General features: G+C 42.2%; 1 protein-coding gene across 5 annotated transcripts in view; it reads left to right on the top strand.

Annotated features, from left to right (window-relative positions):
• Window positions 1-16,789, top strand: part of LOC119970423 (synuclein, alpha interacting protein) — a 210,131-nt gene that overhangs the window by 42,245 nt on the left and 151,097 nt on the right. For all 5 annotated transcript variants that reach the window (XM_038805022.1, XM_038805017.1, XM_038805020.1 and 2 more), the window contains exon 2: window positions 3,067-3,113. The gene's annotated coding sequence lies outside the window, so the exon portion shown is untranslated. The remainder of the gene's footprint in view (window positions 1-3,066; window positions 3,114-16,789) is intronic.

Below are 16,789 nucleotides of genomic sequence, written 5' to 3'. Positions count from 1 at the left end.
CACCAACTGCTACCTTCTCCCGCAGCCGCCTCAGCCAGGACGCCGACTTCATGAATTTTTATAGGTCGTTAGAACCACGTCGTCGGGACATCGGCCCATTCGGGCCGCAGAATTGTTGAAGCCCCGGAGAATCGACTGAGGCAATTCTCCGGGCCCTGCGATTTCGTCGTGTTGGGTCTGGAGAATCCGCAATTGACGCGAAACCGGCGTCAAATCCGGTTTCGGCGTCTGAGCTGATTCTTCGGCCGATTGAGGTTCTCAATTCCGGCGTGATGTCTCGGAGAATTCAGCCCGTGTGTCTTGGCGGTGCACTGTTTGCTGACGGCGGGATTCCCTATTCCCACCGCCTGTTAATTGGATTTCCCATTGAAGCCACCCCATCATGCCAGGAAACCTGTGAACAGGGGTGTGCTGCAGGCGGGATCAGAGAATCCCAATGGTCGGAGAATTCCGGCCCTTAACACTGTTTCTCACCACAGATACAGCTGGAACTGCTGCGCATTTCCAGCAGACTTTGTTTTTAATTCAACCATTATTCTTGCTGCTTTCTCACATTACCTTTGTCACACACATAACTTAACAGATATATAAACTTACCCATTCCTTAATGTTCCTCACCATCATTACCTTTATCCTTTTGGCTTTTTAATTCTCTGGATATAACCTTGATATATGGGAAACAGATGTCGAGCACCCAATTCATTAGCATGGCAGCAACCACGTGTTTAGACTCGCAATATAATTCACATAATCCAGGTTCTTTACTGGATCCTGATCTAACTTTACACCTTCATACTGAACCCTTTGTCTTTAATGAAATGGAACATTTAAAATATTGGGCGGGATTTAACTAAATGGGAACAAAGTCCCGTAGCAAGCTTGTTTAGCTTTGTGTTTCCCGGTGGTCGCAGCACCGAGAAACACAACTCTATAAAACGGTACTCGCATTAGATAGGGGCCTCAGCAGGGAACGGCGGCCAAGGCCGCATATAGCCCTGTTTTGTGTACTGAGAGGTTCCAATCTCCAGACTTGGTCTCTGAATCCCCAAGTGGCCACCCCCCTGGGACAGGGCACCCTGGCCAGATCGCTACCGTACAGAAAATGCCAGGCCATACCAACCTGACACCCTGACAGTGCCCCTGCCAGTGGCACCTTGCCAGTGGCAGGCCGACACCCAAGTGGCACTGCCAGGGTGCCCAAGTGGCACTAACAGTGGCAGGGTGCCACCCTGCCCAAAGGGAATGCACATGGGGGCCTCCGATCCCCTGAGAGACCCCCACGAGTCCCATTCCGTCTGGTCCCCATTTGTGGAGACTAGTACTGATTGATGCTCGCCCAAGGTCTCTGAGATGAAGGAGATAGATCACCTGCCTTGGGAATCTGCACATTAAAGTGAGACGAGCTGTCTCGCTTTAATGTGCAGATTTGGTAAAAAGTGTTCCTGCTCACAATGGGCTGGATTTACATCGCAATGCCTTGCGAGATCGCGTTTCATCTCGCGAGGATTTGCAAGCCGGATAGTTCCCGGGAGTTGGATTTCCCAGCTTCAATTGGCCACGCTGTGCTGTGGCGCGCTGCTTTTCGGCTCACCGTGGCCATAAAATTGCGGCCATTGCCGTTGTAAATTCCTGCCTAACATTTTGAGTATTTTAAATCTGCAAGCCTTGCTTCCACTCAGTAGTTGTTCGATGCCTTTCTGTATGATTACACATTGCTTTGCTTGGGTGGAATAATGAATTGCAGAGGTTATTTTGTTTCTTCAAAATACTGGTATGGAAAGTAAAACCAGCATTTTGTGCCGCTTATTTTCAATTTAATAGTTACCTTCCTTCTGCTCTTTGCTTAATTTTAAACTGGATTTTAAAATTTGTAATAAAATATATAGGGCTAAATGAGGATATCCAAAAGTCTGTGATTTATTTTTGCTGATGGCAGATGTCAGGCTGTTATTTTCTACCTCATAAAATGCCATGTTCTTAAGGCTATATCACAATGTTGGCAAATGCACAATTTACACAGGAAATGCTTACAGTACATTCCTAACTGTACCATACTTGAAGGTATTGCATGCATCTGCAACAAATATACTTTGTGGAAAATGTTGCACGCTATGCAGTTGTTTTAATATAGTTAAGTATGATAAATAAGTCTCTTGGCAGAAATATAAAGGTTGAGCAAAATACAGTTACATAAAGTGGAACACTACAGAAGAGAAACCAAACACATTAACACTACTTGGAGTAACTCATATATTTTTGGAGTAAATATTTGAAAACCACATTTTTTTAAATGAAAGTCTGCTGTAAAAGTTCTATTTGTGACTTTCAAACAAAGGTTTGAAATATTGCTGATATTTGCACATAATTCTAATTGCAAGTGAAAAGTAATTAAGTTGGCCATTTATGCATTCTAGTCTTTCATATTTAAATATAATGATTCTTGTTGGAAATAGAATCTGTTTTGATGGAGGAAGTAATCATCAGTGCTAAGTTAGAGAGAGGTAAGATCTGCATGTTTCAAAAATGGACGTGGCTCACTTAGGTTTGCGAGGCCACTGCCATCCAAGCTTCTACTTGAGAAATTAAACTGCTGCTCCTTACACCCATTGACGCTACTGAGTGTCACTGATTGTCAGCTTGTAAAATCAACCAAAAGAGCTGCCTGGTACCACTTTATAAAACTTTGGGTTAAACTTGAGAACATTGGATCACTTTAGTTTCCCTTCCTGCTTCTGCTTACTTTGTTCCAGAGAATCTTTTGCTAAATAAACATTGTTAAAATTAAGAAATGTTTCATTTTGAAACTTTAAAATACCTAATTTTTGTTAACAAACTGCAGCAAAATTATGAAAACAAACTGAAAGTAAGTTGGTATGTTATTTTCCATGTCTGTTGTTAAAGTATTGTTCTCCGAGGCAACCTATTCAAGGTCTACTGAAATCAAAACAGTACAAAACAGATTTCCTGTAAATGGTCATATGTTTTCACAAGTAATACACATTAACAATAAATGAGTAATGATGAATGCAGCTAATTTACAACATTTTCTCTCCCTTTGTTTTTTAGGCTATTGCCGGTATTTCTCATACTTTGTATTGAAGACTGCAGCTTCCGTAAGTTAGTCCTCACTCCAGATTGACTCGTATGATTTTATATGCACAATATCTGCTAATGTTGCATCACTTACCTGATGTATATATACAAAATTCACCAGGAAAAAAACATTAGGGATTTCCCATTCCAGTATAAGTACCCTTTTTATGAACATATGAATTAGGAGCAGGAGTAGGCCACTTGACGCCTTGAGCTTGCTCCACCATTCAGTAAGATTATGGCTGATCTGTTTGTAATTTCAACCCTACATTCCTGCCTACCCTGATAACCTTTCACTTCTTTGCTAATCAAGACTTTATCTAACTCTGGCTTAAAAATATTCAAAGATTCTGTTTCCACGGTGTTTTGAGGAAGAGAGTTCCAGAGACTCATGGCCCACTGAGAGAAAAAGATTCTCCTCAAATCTGTCTTAATTGAGCAATTTTTAAAAAGTGACCCTTAGTTCTAGATTCTCCAAAAAGAGGAAACATCCACTCCACATCCATTTGCCAATACCCCTCAGGATCTTTAATGTCACGGTAAGTATTAGGTATTGCCACGCAAATTTGCCAATGCAAAAAATTAATTTTAACAGGTATGGCATCTCATTCTACATTTAAGATTTAAATATTTTCACTTTGTCTCTCTCTTAATCCCCTTTTTCTTTCCCCCTTTTTATTTTGCTCTCTCTATCTGATTTGACATTGGCCACGATTGACCTGCCTCGTTGCGCCAGACTCAGTGACATGACGAGGCCGTTAAGTTTCACGAGAGGACTCCGCAAAATTTGCGACACTCAGAGTGCCTTCGTAAGATCTCGCGAGACCTTGCAATCTGGATCTACCCCTCACTATGTGATCCAGATTTACATATTTAAGTAAACCGTTCGGCTCACTTAAATATGTCGCCGCTGGATTCTCCAAAGGCCCGGGGATGAAACTTTGCGCCTAGGAGGCCACGCCATGGCAACGTTTAGCACTGGTCGTGGGCACCGGGGGGTCTCCCAGGCCATCAGAGGCCCTGGGTGGTCGAGCTCTGGGCAGGGTGGTACCCTGGCAGTGCCAGGCTTGCAGTGCCAAGATGCTGGTTGCTCATGCTGGAAATCGGGTCCGGGCATGCCCTGTCCTTATGATGTGGAGTGAAGGGGGAGGGGGAAGCCTGAGGAGCCACTAACAGGTAAGTTTGGCCGTAGGGTGGGGGTGGGGGGGGGGGGGTCTGGAGGGCATGGTGGCGGGCCGAGAGTTCGGGGCAGCATTTAAAAATGGTGTGAGGTAAGAAGTGAGCTTAGTGCAGCCTCGGCGGGGCGTTCCTCACCGAGGTCAAGTCCTATTTGTTAGCGGGGTCGTTCTCAACACCGCTGAACGTGTTCAAAACGGGGCTGTTTTTTTCCCGTTAGATCATGCCCATTGAATGTGCTATTCTCAACATCTTGGTTTGAACTGGTTGCAGCTTGTAATTAATTCTTCAGTCTGTTTGGTTGGGGCATACCCAAGTGTTTGCAGTGTTCACCCAAGTCCCAGGTACTCTGCAGGATACACCACTTTTTGACAGTTGCTTGATATGAACTCTCAGTACAGAAATCCATGAACTCCCAGCATAAGTCCCATGGAAAGTCATTAGTCAGGTGCAAATGTAATGCACTGTGTCTTAATATCGCTGCTCTGCTTTTTATACCGTTCCCTATCATTATACCTTTGCCTGTCCATTATGTAGTATCCCCAATTATTTTCAAAACCTGTCTTTTCAACATAGTTTTAGTTTCTGTCATTTATATTTTGTTTTTCTTCTTGCTTAACTGTACATTGTTTCCTTCCTTAATGTAAAATGTTTTGAGTTACATATAAGGAGTAAGAAATATATTATGGTGTTTGTATTATATTACATGGTTTGTTTTGAACTAAGGGGGTTTCAGTTTTGCAATAGTACAATTTTCGTACTGTAACTGGCCAATTAAATGATGCCTGTAAATTTCTTGGGTGGAATTCTCCGCTCCCGGGAAAAATCGGGAGGGCCGTCGTGAACTCGGCCGAGTTTCACGACGGCCTCGGAGGCCACTCCTCGCCCCCTATTCTCCCCTCCCGGCGGGACTAGGAGCGGTGCTCCGTAAATCTCGGCTGCGAGGGCCTCGCGCCGAGAATGACTCACCGGCATGCCTAATGACATCAGCCGCGCATGCGCAGGTTGGCCGGCTCCAACCCGCGCATGCGCGGCTGACGTCACGACGCTGACAGCTCGAACCCGCGCATGCGCAGTGGCCGTCTTTTCGCAAGACGTGGCGGCTTGATCTTGCGGGGAGGCGGAGGAGAAATAGTGCGTCCGATTGAGATGCCGGCCCGACGATCGGTGGGCACCGCTCGCGGGCCTGTCCCCTCCCGAGCACAGTCGTGGTGCTCTTTCCCCTGTACTTCACCCACAAGCCTGAAACGGGCATATCTCACCCGTTTTGCGACAGCAGCGACCAGGTGTGGTTGCTGCCGTCATGAATCGGTCTCGAATGGCAGGCCGCTCGGCCCATCCGGGTCGGAGAATCGCCGGTCGCCGTGAAAAACGGCGAGCGGCGATTCTTCCGGGGGGGAGGGGGGCGTGAATTTTGTCGGGGATGCCCTCCCGCGATTCTCCCATGCCGCGTGGGGAGTGGAGAATTGCGCCCCTTAGCTTTATGTTTGCAATTGTCTGAAATATTGCCTAATATTAGCTTGATATTTTTAAAAATGCTGCTCTAGTTTTTCTATCAATATTTAAGTGACAGCACATCCTTCCTTTCCTTCTTGTTTGGTTGCATTGGGTATCTTTCATGTCAGTTTAATGTAGACTGGGTAAAGTAAGTCTCTTAGTGTTCGAGTATGGGATGCAGAGCATATTAATTTAAGTTTGGGGTTTGACATTCAGTATGCTTGATCTGAAATATATCAGGTCTGTCCCCATCTCTTTGCTATTACTGCAGTAAAGTATCTTCATACAGAAAAAAAGAAAATGCTGGAAATACTCAGCAGGTCAGGGAACATCTGAGGAGCAAAACAAAATTGAAGTTTCAGGTCAACGACCTTTCTTTGTCGCTGAAAGGTCAGTGACTTGAAAAGTTAACTCTTTAAACACTTTTTTTATTTTTGTGTACTACTTTTTGGGTGGGATCTACTGGTTGCGTTGCGCCTGAAAAGCAGTGCGATGAAACGCGACCAGTAGATGCCGGGAGACCCCACTTCCGGGATCTGCCCAGCTTGTTACGCCTCGTGGGACCTAACGTGATCTCGCGATGTGAATCCCAGCCATTGTGGGTGAGATCACTTTCTGGCAAATCTGCATATTGGATCAAGACAGCTAGTCTCACTCTAATATCTGTTCTGTCGCTGCACTGAGGAGTTCCAACAAGTGGAGCTCCTAAGTACAGCCTTTTCTGGAAGTTTCCTGCTGAGGCCCCGATGGGCGGTCTGTGACAATTGGGCGCGGCCGTTTTGGCGCGGCCGCTTGGACGCAGCCGTTTGGGCGCCATGGGACAATTGGGCGCAGCCAATTTGGCGCGGCCGTTTGGGCGCAGACGACAGAATTCTTTTTAGTTTTTGTGGCTAGTAAATTGTTGCAATTAAATTGTTGCAAGATTCAGTATCATTCGAAGGAAGGACTTAAAAGCAAGCTTAAAACTGTAAATTAAAAGATGAGCTTTAAAAAGTTTTTAAACTAACTTTATTGTAAATTAAAAACCTTAAATTAGTTCATTTAGTTAAAAACCTTAAATTAGTTCATTTAGTTTAGTTAAAACTGTCTTCCGAAGATTAATATCCGGTCGTGACCTGGTCCGCTATCACAAAGTAAAACATTTTCTTCCACTCCTGGTTGAAGGACATATATCCTGTAGCATTCTGGCACAATCAATTGTTGTAAATCACTTGGATTGGTGGGGGCGTTCAATACATAATTACGCTTTCTGCTTATCATTCTCCTCAAAGCAGATATATTAGGAATGGCTGGTAGACTAGCTTGGGATATGTCTGTCAAACATTCATTAACAACTACAGTCGGTGCCTCAAGGGTTTCCTGTGCTCTCTTTTTTATTTTAGTTTTCACGAGTGCAACCACTACTTGTGCAGCAGAAGCATCATGCGAATGGCTGTTCAGCTGCCTCACCACGTTTGCAGCTTTAGTATGGAGCCGTGCTTTGCAACAGCTTTTTTGCTCACAACGCCAAAATTTCACTTCGCTGTCACCTTTGCTTGTTTTGTCAAAGACGTAAAGGAATCCGTTATGAACAAATTTTTCTTTACCACGTTTCGTTGATACTTCCTCAGCCATCATATGGGTATGCGAATTGGTTTAGTTAAAAAATATATAAAAAGATGGTGATAGAACGAAACACTTGTGACAGCGGACCCGCACCAGCAGCCAACTCAACTGAGGCTAATTTACAAATAAAGAAATGTTATTATGGCCAAAACGTCCGGCGCCAAAACGTCCAGCGCCAAAACAGGCGGCGCCAAAATGGCTGGCGCCAAAACGGCCGCGCCACAACGGCCGCGCCCAAATGGCTGCGCCAAAACGTACCTAACCCCTGATGGGTGTTAGATAGTGGGGTGTTTCTCAGCACTCCGAACATCGGGAAACATCCGGCTAATCCCTCGTCATGGAACTGTGTCCCCATTCGGGTAGATTATGCTCTTTATTTTTGAGTGCAAAATGCTCTCCAGACTTTTATTTTAAAAATAGGAGTACTGTAGGTGAAGCTGACGTCTGTGATTATGATTAAAGATGTTGTAGATAGTTAGCCTGCTCCATATTGATTGGTACATTCAATTTTATCACGAAGAATGCAAGATCAACCAATTTTGAAATTCACACATGCTACACCTGCATCAACACTGAATCCTCCACAATTTTTCTTTCTCGAGAAGAAGAAATAATATGCTAGTGAATATTTCATGGCAAGTTCACAATAGTTAAATTTAGATGTGCATATCATCCTCAGCTGTATTGCCACATGAAGGAACTACCTGCCAGTATAAACTACTCTATTATAGTCTCGGGTAATGTATCCGTTTTAATACATCATTGTTGGAAATGAGTGGTAAAATTGCAACGAGTGATTAAATCTACAACTGTTTTAATAGCATAATAATGGACTTGGTAATGGTCCAGCAACTCTGAGGTGCTTGGTTCACAACTCCCTATTGATTGGTACATTCAATTTTATCACAGAAGAATGCCCCTAATTTGCACGCAGTGGACTCCTGGCTAGTCAAGTGAAAGATTAATCAGTAAATAAAATGAAATACATGCAGACCTTGCTGTATTTGATTCATAGTAAATGGTATCAATGGCCTGATTCTTCTTTGATTCATTTTATTCATTGCAGATAGATACTTTTGCAAGCTAAGCAAAAACATGTGCACAGATATAAATAGTAAAGGGATGCTTTATACTGTTGAGCTCTATACCTCTTATCCCAAATATACTGATTTTAATGAAAATTAATGGTTCAAACAGCTATGTAATTTGATATTCAGAATTGTTTAAAAAACTGATAAGTTATCAGCAGTCAGTTAATATGTGCTTCTTTGGTATGTACTGTTTATAGAACCATTGCTGCACAAAGTTCTAAATAATATGTGAAGTTTAGCAAATGTGGCTAAAATTCTCACTTCTGAGTCAGAAGGTTACAGGTTCAAGTCCAACTCTGAAGATTAAAGCATAAAACTTTGGCTGATGCGCCAATATATAGTAATACACTTTAAACAGTACCTAACAGCTCTGGTTGACCCCAGGTTGATCCAACCCTCGGAATCAAAACCCTCATTATAGTCTGCCACTTTTCATTCCTATCTGAGCTACAAAATGTCCATATACAGGTAGTTATAGACTGCTTAGTGTATATTTAAACTATATGGTAGTGACTAATGGGTAATCTTAGTCTATTGTCTATTGTTTGACACACGGTAAAGATGTAAATATCTTGTTTTCTATTTTCTCGAGCTCCCATTACTCTTTTTCAAGTTTGCCAAATAATGCTGCTGTTGTGTTTCAATGAACTAACGCCAAGCAGTATCATGTTCCTGGTTCAGAGACTGTTAAGTTGCCAGGTGAGATCTGCCTTTCATTAAAATGATGATCTAACAGAGAATCCACTCCACTCTGCTGATTCTACTCATTTTCAAACTACTGAAGTCTGCAGTTTGCATATCAATTCTTCTCCACCTTTGTCTGCTAAATAGCCGCCAACATGCTCCTTTCTCCCCGGCATTACCAGAAATATCAGAACTCTCATCCCACATTGACAACATTTCCTGATGAAGACAATGTTGGGTTAAAGTTAACATCGGGCTACTAAAGTCATTATTCAAACCAGAGGGTCACTCAGTGCCCAGCTGAAAAATGAGTGTTATCCCTCAAGCTTAATTTTCATTGGAAGAGTGTAGAAGATAACAATACCCAAGAGGTCAGAGGAATGCAGAGTTGAAATGGGAAGTGATGATGCTTGGGTTTGCACTTATGAATAGAATGAAGGTGCTCCGTCGAGCAGTCAATGGACAATGTGATATGTGTGTTTAAAAAGAGTGGTAGAATGCATTACAGATCCATCAGTCTCATTCAGATGATGTAGTAAGAGACCATAAGTAAATTCAGTATTAAACGTATACAACCAATACAAAGCAGCAATTAACTGAGATGCAAGGGAGATATTCAAGATCTACAAACAGTGCAGTCATGAGGCTGACCCCTTTTTGTGCTGATCCCTTTTGTTAAGCTATGATAAACAATGAGGAGAACTGGCTTTTCATACTGAAAATTATGCATCTTAGTGGTGATCTTGTAGGGCTATGTAAGATGACAAATTGGTCTGGAAAAAGAAAATCTTTCAAATAAATTGTTGGAGTAGAATCAGGAACGTCATCAGGGAATGATCAACACTTGGTGCAGACTGTCCAGTACAGTAGTGAGGACAATAGCCTTAAGAAATAGCTACATTTTATAGTGAGAGGACAATGGCTGAAAAAGGGTTACCTTCAAAGAAGAGAGGGTCTGGGCAGAACTAAAATATGTCCTCCCGGAAAGGAAAGGGAGGGCAAGCAAGTCTAGAGCTCCCCGGATGACAAATGAAATATAAATTAATTTAAAGAAGAAAAAAGTGTGCTTATGACAGATGTCAGATAGTAAAACAGTTGAAAATCAGGCTGAATATAGAAGGTTCAGAAGGGAGGTGAAAAAGCAAATAAGAGAATAAAAGAGGGAGTATGAAATGACACTGGCAGCTAACATAATAGGGAATTCCAAGGTTTTCTATCGGCATATAAATGGTAAAAGGAACAGGGCAATTAAGGAGGAAAAGGGAATTTACACATGGAGGCAGAGGGCATAACTCAGCTATTAAATGAATAATTTGCATCTGTCTCTACCAAGGAAGAAGATGCTACTCAGGCCATGGTGAAACAGGAGGTAATTCAGACACTAAAAGGGTTTAATATTCGTAAGGAGGTACTGTTTAGATTATCTGCACTTAAAGTTGATGAGGCACTATGATCGGATGGAATGCATCCTGGGATAGAAAGTAAAGAAAGTGAGAGTGAAAATTGCGGAGGCACTTCCCATCATTTTTCAGGCTTCCTTAGACTCAGGAGTAGTGCCAGAAGACTACAGAATTGCAAAGATTATGTCCTTGTTCAAAAAATAGTGTAAAGATTAGCCACGCAACTACAGGCCAGTCAATTTAACTTTGGCGATAGGGAAACATCTAGGAACAATAATTTCGGGCAAAATTCATATTCACAGGGACAGGTTAATTAAGGAAAGCCAGCATGGATGTCTTCAGAGAACATGGTGTTTCACTAACTTTCTTGGGCCTTTGGAGGAGGTAACAGAAAAGGTTCATAAGTGTAATGTTATTGGTATGGTGTATGTGGAGTTCCAAAAGGCATTTGATACAGTGCTAAACAACAGTCTTGTGAGCAAAGATATAATTCATGGACAGACAAGGAGGCTGTTCCAGCCTTGGGCAGTTTCATGGCTATTTGCAGACGAGGAGTGAGGTCATCTGACCCTCTTGACTATATTGTTACAATGCAGATTGTCTATACCCCATGTTGGCTTAAGGAAATAAAATGTTCATATATCTGTGGGTATACCTGCATGGGTGTGACATAATGGCATATTCTGGATAAAAATAAAACTAGTTAAGGTCCGTAGAATGCAAATATCTCTCCTTAGAATTATGTAATGATGTAGTAAAAATACCATTCTACCCATTTTGTTTGTGCTGGCTCCTTGGAAAGAATATCCAACTGGTCGTATTCCCCTGCTTTTTCAAATATTTATCTACTTCCCTTTAGAAAGATGTTATTGATTCGGCTTCCATCACCCTTTTAGGCAGTGCATTCAGATCATAACAATTCACTGTGTAATTTCTTTCTTCTCATGTCATCTCTTGCATTTTCCTTTAAATCTCTTGCTCCTTGTATATGAATAAAAGGCCTTGGGATTTTCCTTGACCTGCTTGCCAGTGACATTTCATTGCCCTTTTTAGACCTCCTAACTTCCTATTTGTTCCTACTTTCCTTATGTTCTTCAAAAACCTTGTTTTTAATTGCCTAGACCTTATGTATATTTTTTCTTTTTGTCTAGTCTCACAATTTCCCCTATCATCCATGGTTCCCTAATCCTGCCATTTCTGTCCTCCATTTTTGCAGGGACATGCCTGTCCTGCACTCTAATCAACTGGTCTTTAAAAGACTCCCATATATCAAATGTGGATTTACCCTCAAACAGCCACTCCCAATCCACATTCTCCAGCTCTTGCCGAATTTTGTTGCAGTTGGCTTTCCCCCAATTTAGCACTCTCACTCGAGGACACTCTTGTCCTTATCCATGATTATTCAAAATCTTATGGAATTATGATCACTTTTCCCAAAATGTTCCCCAACTGAAACTTTGGTCACCTGGCTGGGTTCATTCCCCCATACCAGGTCCGGTTGGACTATCAACATACTGTTTTAAATAGAAAACCCTGGACACACCTAACAAATTGCTCTCCATTCGAACCTCTGGTACTAAGGGCGTCCCAGTCAATATGAGGGAAATTAATATCACCCACTACAACAACCCTGCTATTTTCACATCTTTGCAGAATCTGACTACATATCTGTTCCTCTGTATCCCGCTGGCTGTTGGGAGGCCTATAGTACAACCCCATCATTGTGACTGCACCCTTCCTATTTGTGAGATCTACCCATAATGCCTCATTCCAGGATCCCTCCAAGATGTTAGCCCTCATCACAACTGTGGTATGTTCCTTAACCAGTAATGCAATTCCCCCACTCTTTATGCTACCCGCTCTGTCTCGTCTAAAAATTCGATATCCCAGAATGTTAAGCTGCCAGTCCTGTCCCTCCTTCAACCATATCTCCATAATAGCAACAATATCATAATTCACCACATGGCTATAAGTTCATCCGTCTTGCCTGTTATATTTTGTGCGTTGGAGCAAACGCACTCCAGACCCACTGAGTTCAGCAACCTCCCCCTGCCAACTCTCCCTCTTAGCTATATTTGTCTTAGTCTCAAGCTGCTCCCCAGTCTCTACACTTGCTGACCTGCTGCTTGGAGGCAGTACAGCAAAGGGTCACTATATTGGTTCCTGGGATAAGAAGTTTGTTGGTCAATGAAAAGCTTAGTAAATTGGCCCTCTACTCTCTGGAATTTAGAAGGGTGAGAGGTAATTTCATTGGAATATACAAGATCCTGAAGTGACTCAACAGGGTAGACACTGGAATGATCGTTTCCCCTGGCTGGGGAATCTAGAACATGGGGTGACAGCCTCAGAATAAGGAACTATTTTTCTTTTAGGACTGAGATGAGAAATTTCTTCACTCAAATTTGTAAATGTTTGGAATTCTTTACTGCAAAGAGTCAAGGGTGCTCCATTATTGATAAAATCAAAGGCTGGGTGGGTAGATTTTTAATCATTCAGACGACAGTCTAATTGTGTTGACATTGGGTTCACCAAGCTGTTTGCAGAATGCAGATACAGAACTTTCAAATTATGCATATGGAGATAATCAGTCTTTTAGTGTACAACTCATCCATTGGCACAAAACAACATTCCCAAAATGGGCTGCTTATAACAAGACATTGCAGCAAATTGCACATTTGGAGTGACTTGAGAGAAATTTTTGACTGACTTATTTAGACTTAGTCCCACTGGCCCTATATAGGAGAGTGGGCATCAAGACTCTGCCATTGGCCCGTGTCCATTACAATCCCTTTCACTCCAGACCAGGTGGTGACCCACTCTTGAATGTCCTCCTTAAATGTACTTCGCCAGGTCTTCTTTGGCCAACACTGTCATCTTCTTCCATCTGATGGTGCCCATTCTACTGCCATTCTGGTAGGGAATACGGGAGGCAAAATACATGTCTTGCCATCTTCAGTCATCTCTCCGTCGCAATGCTTTGCAGGCACCTCTAACTACTCCTGAAGATGTGGCTTAATTAAATGTAATTTTCCCCATTTTAACCAATTTGGCACGGGATAATTGCAAAATTGGAATTGAATATTTTTCTCTGGCCCTTTGGATCTATATATGAACCTTTTATTCCTGTGAAAATTAGGCAGCAATATGATGACCTCAGCGTTATTTCAATTACAACAGATTTAGTCACAGAGAGCATGCAAAGTTTTCTTAAATTATTAGTATCCATTGCTGCAATTTCATTATTTTGCTTCCCACTTCTACTTTTGTGGATGTAATGTGACGTAATTTAGCGTTTTAGATGCTGATGCCTGAACTTTAAATCTTTAATAAACATTATAATATTATAAAATGTGTTGGGTGAATTACAAACTGTCAAGTGATGGATCCCAGATGTGCAGGGCATGGATCCGGAAAGGAAAGGAAAAACCCTAGACCCACTTATAGGTGCATGTTTAATATTTATTTTTAGTTATGTAGACTTTCAATTACAAGCAAGGTTAGTGATGACTCCAGCTGACATTTAGATTTGACACTGAGTTTAAAGATCTACATCTGTATATAAATGAATATGACAATACAATTGATTTTGATATAAATTTATCAGTTACTCGACGTGATGTTGTTTTCCTATCTTAACAATCATTGCACTCCAAAGGTAATCTGTCATATGAAGCATTCTTAGAGATTTTGATCAGGACTGGCTGAGGGAGTTTGTTGTTCAACCACAAGTCTTGCACAGCTGATTTATCTCTTCAGTGTTGCTAAATTGCAAAATAAGCATAGATGTTCAGAGGCCACAAAAAGTGAAGTTGTACAGTGCATTGTTAAGTTCAAGAGGTCAGAGCTGGGAGACATTATTGATGGAAAAGATGACAATTGAGATACTTTGAGTAATGCAGAAATCGTCAGAAGCAGTCAGAGCAACACAAAAACAATGTCGCAGGGTAAATAGATTTTGCTACAGTTGCCAAAATCTGAAACTTCAGTCATATACGGAGAGTAACAAATACTTATAATGACCCCATAAATACACAATTGAGTGAGTCTCGACCAAACCCCAGTGAGTGAATGAGTTAGGAATATAATTGCAGAACTCCGATGTTATTGTGTTAAGTTCTGCATTAGATTTGGATTTGGGTTTATTGTCACGTGCACCGAGGTACAATGAAAAGTATTGTCCTGCGTACAGTACAGACAGATCATTCCATGCATGAAAAAACATAGGCAGTACAATAGATCCACAATATAAATACATACACACACAGATCAGGTGAAGCATATGGAGTGCAGTACTACTTAGTAGATAAGATGCATGGAGAGATCAGTTTAGTCCATAAGAGGGTCAGTCAGGAGTCTGGTAACAGCGGGGAAGAAGCTGTTTTTGATTCTGTTAGCGTGTGTTCTCAGAGTTTTATATCTACTGCTCTATGGAAGAAGTTGGAAGAGAGAATAACCCGGGTGGGAGGAGTCTTTCATTATGCAGGCTTGCAGGAGGTTTAGACTGAGTCAATGGATGGGAGGCGGGTTTGCGTGATGGACTGGGCTGTGTTCACGACTCTCTGTGGTTTATAGTCTTGGGCCGAGCAGTTGCCATACCAGGCTGTAATGCAGTCAGATAGGATGCTTTCTATGGTGCATTTGTAAAAATTGGTAAGAGTCAATGTGGACGCGCCGAATTTCCTTAGTTTCTGAGGAATCATAGGTGCAGTTGTGCTTTCTTGGTCGTAGCGTCGACGTGGGTGAACCAGGACTTATTGTTGGTGAAGTGCACACCTAGAAATTTGAAGCTGTTAAACCGTCTCCACCTCAGCACCATTGATGAAGATAGGGGTGTGTATGATACTTCACTTCCTGAAGTCAATGACCAGCTCCTTAGTTTTGCTGAAGTTGAGGAAGAGATTGTTGTTGTTACACTACGCCACTCGGTTTTCTGTCTCCCTCCTGTATTCTGACTCATCGTTGTTCGAGATCCGACCCATTAAGGCCATGTCATCAGCAAACTTGTAGGTGGAGTTGGTGCCAAATTTTGCCCCACAGTCATGTATGTGAATAGGGAGTATAATAGGGGGCTACATACGTAACCTTGGGGGGCCTCGGTGTTAAGGACAATCGTTGAGGAGATGTTTATTCTTACTGATTGCGGTCCATGGGCCAGGAAGTCGAGGGTCCAGTTGCAGAGGGATGAGCCAAGTTCTAGGTTTTGGAGCTTTGATATGAGCTTGGCTGGTGTTATGGTGCTGAAGGCCTAGTGGTAGTAAATTAATAGGAATCTGACATAGAAGTCCTTGTGTCGAGATGCTTCAGAGATGAGTATAGGGCTAGGGAGATAGCATCTGCTATGGACTGGCTGTGGTGGTATGTGAATTACAGTGATTAAGGCATTTTGGGAGTATGGAGTTGATATGTCTCATGACCAATCTCTTGAAGCACTCCATGATGATAGATGTCAAGACCACCGGACGGTAGTCGTTGAGGCACGTTGCCTGTTTCTTCTTTGGCACTGGTATGATGGTGGTCTTCTTGAAGCAGGTGGGAGCCTCGGAACAGAGTAGGAAGAGGTTGAAGGATCCAAGTACACGATCAGGGACTCCTTTTGGACCCGTTGCTTCCGAGGGTTCACTTTCAAGAAGACCGATCTGACTTCAGAAGCTGTGACAATAGATATGGGTGTGTCTGAGGTTGTTGGGGGCAGTTGACAACAAATTGCAACAAATAACTTGCATTTATACAACACCTTTTATGATCTCTCAGTGCCCACTGCAATTTGCAACCAATTAAATAACTTTCAGGTGTAGTTACTGCTGAAATGGAAGATGGTATGGTAAGAAACACTTCAGATTCCTGGATTAAATGAGACCAGACTTTGCTTGCTAAGGACTGTTGGGCTTCACATGAATAGGGTTGAGACAAATGTTCTCACTGGGCAAATGGCTGGAGCTGTAGGGTAAGAGTTTAAATTAAATGTTACAAAGAAAAAAAAGAGATGCAGCAACTGAATTACTTTTTGAAGTATGGTCACTGTTGTAGCTTCGTGTCACACTGTTAATTTTTATTGACTGTAATTTCCTATTTGATTTTCAAGTAATAGACAGAGCTAAGCAATTCCACAATGAATGCATCAGATCTAAGCTCTGTAGTCCTGCCACATCCAGCTGTGAATGGTGGTGGGAAATTAAACAACTCACTGGAGGAGGCGCCACAAATATCCCCATCCTCAATAATGGAGGATCCCAGCATATATGG

Source organism: Scyliorhinus canicula, chromosome 8 (assembly GCF_902713615.1).
Source record: "Scyliorhinus canicula chromosome 8, sScyCan1.1, whole genome shotgun sequence".
Taxonomy (NCBI): Eukaryota; Metazoa; Chordata; class Chondrichthyes; order Carcharhiniformes; family Scyliorhinidae; genus Scyliorhinus; species Scyliorhinus canicula.
This window is presented reverse-complemented; position numbering and strand designations above follow the sequence as displayed.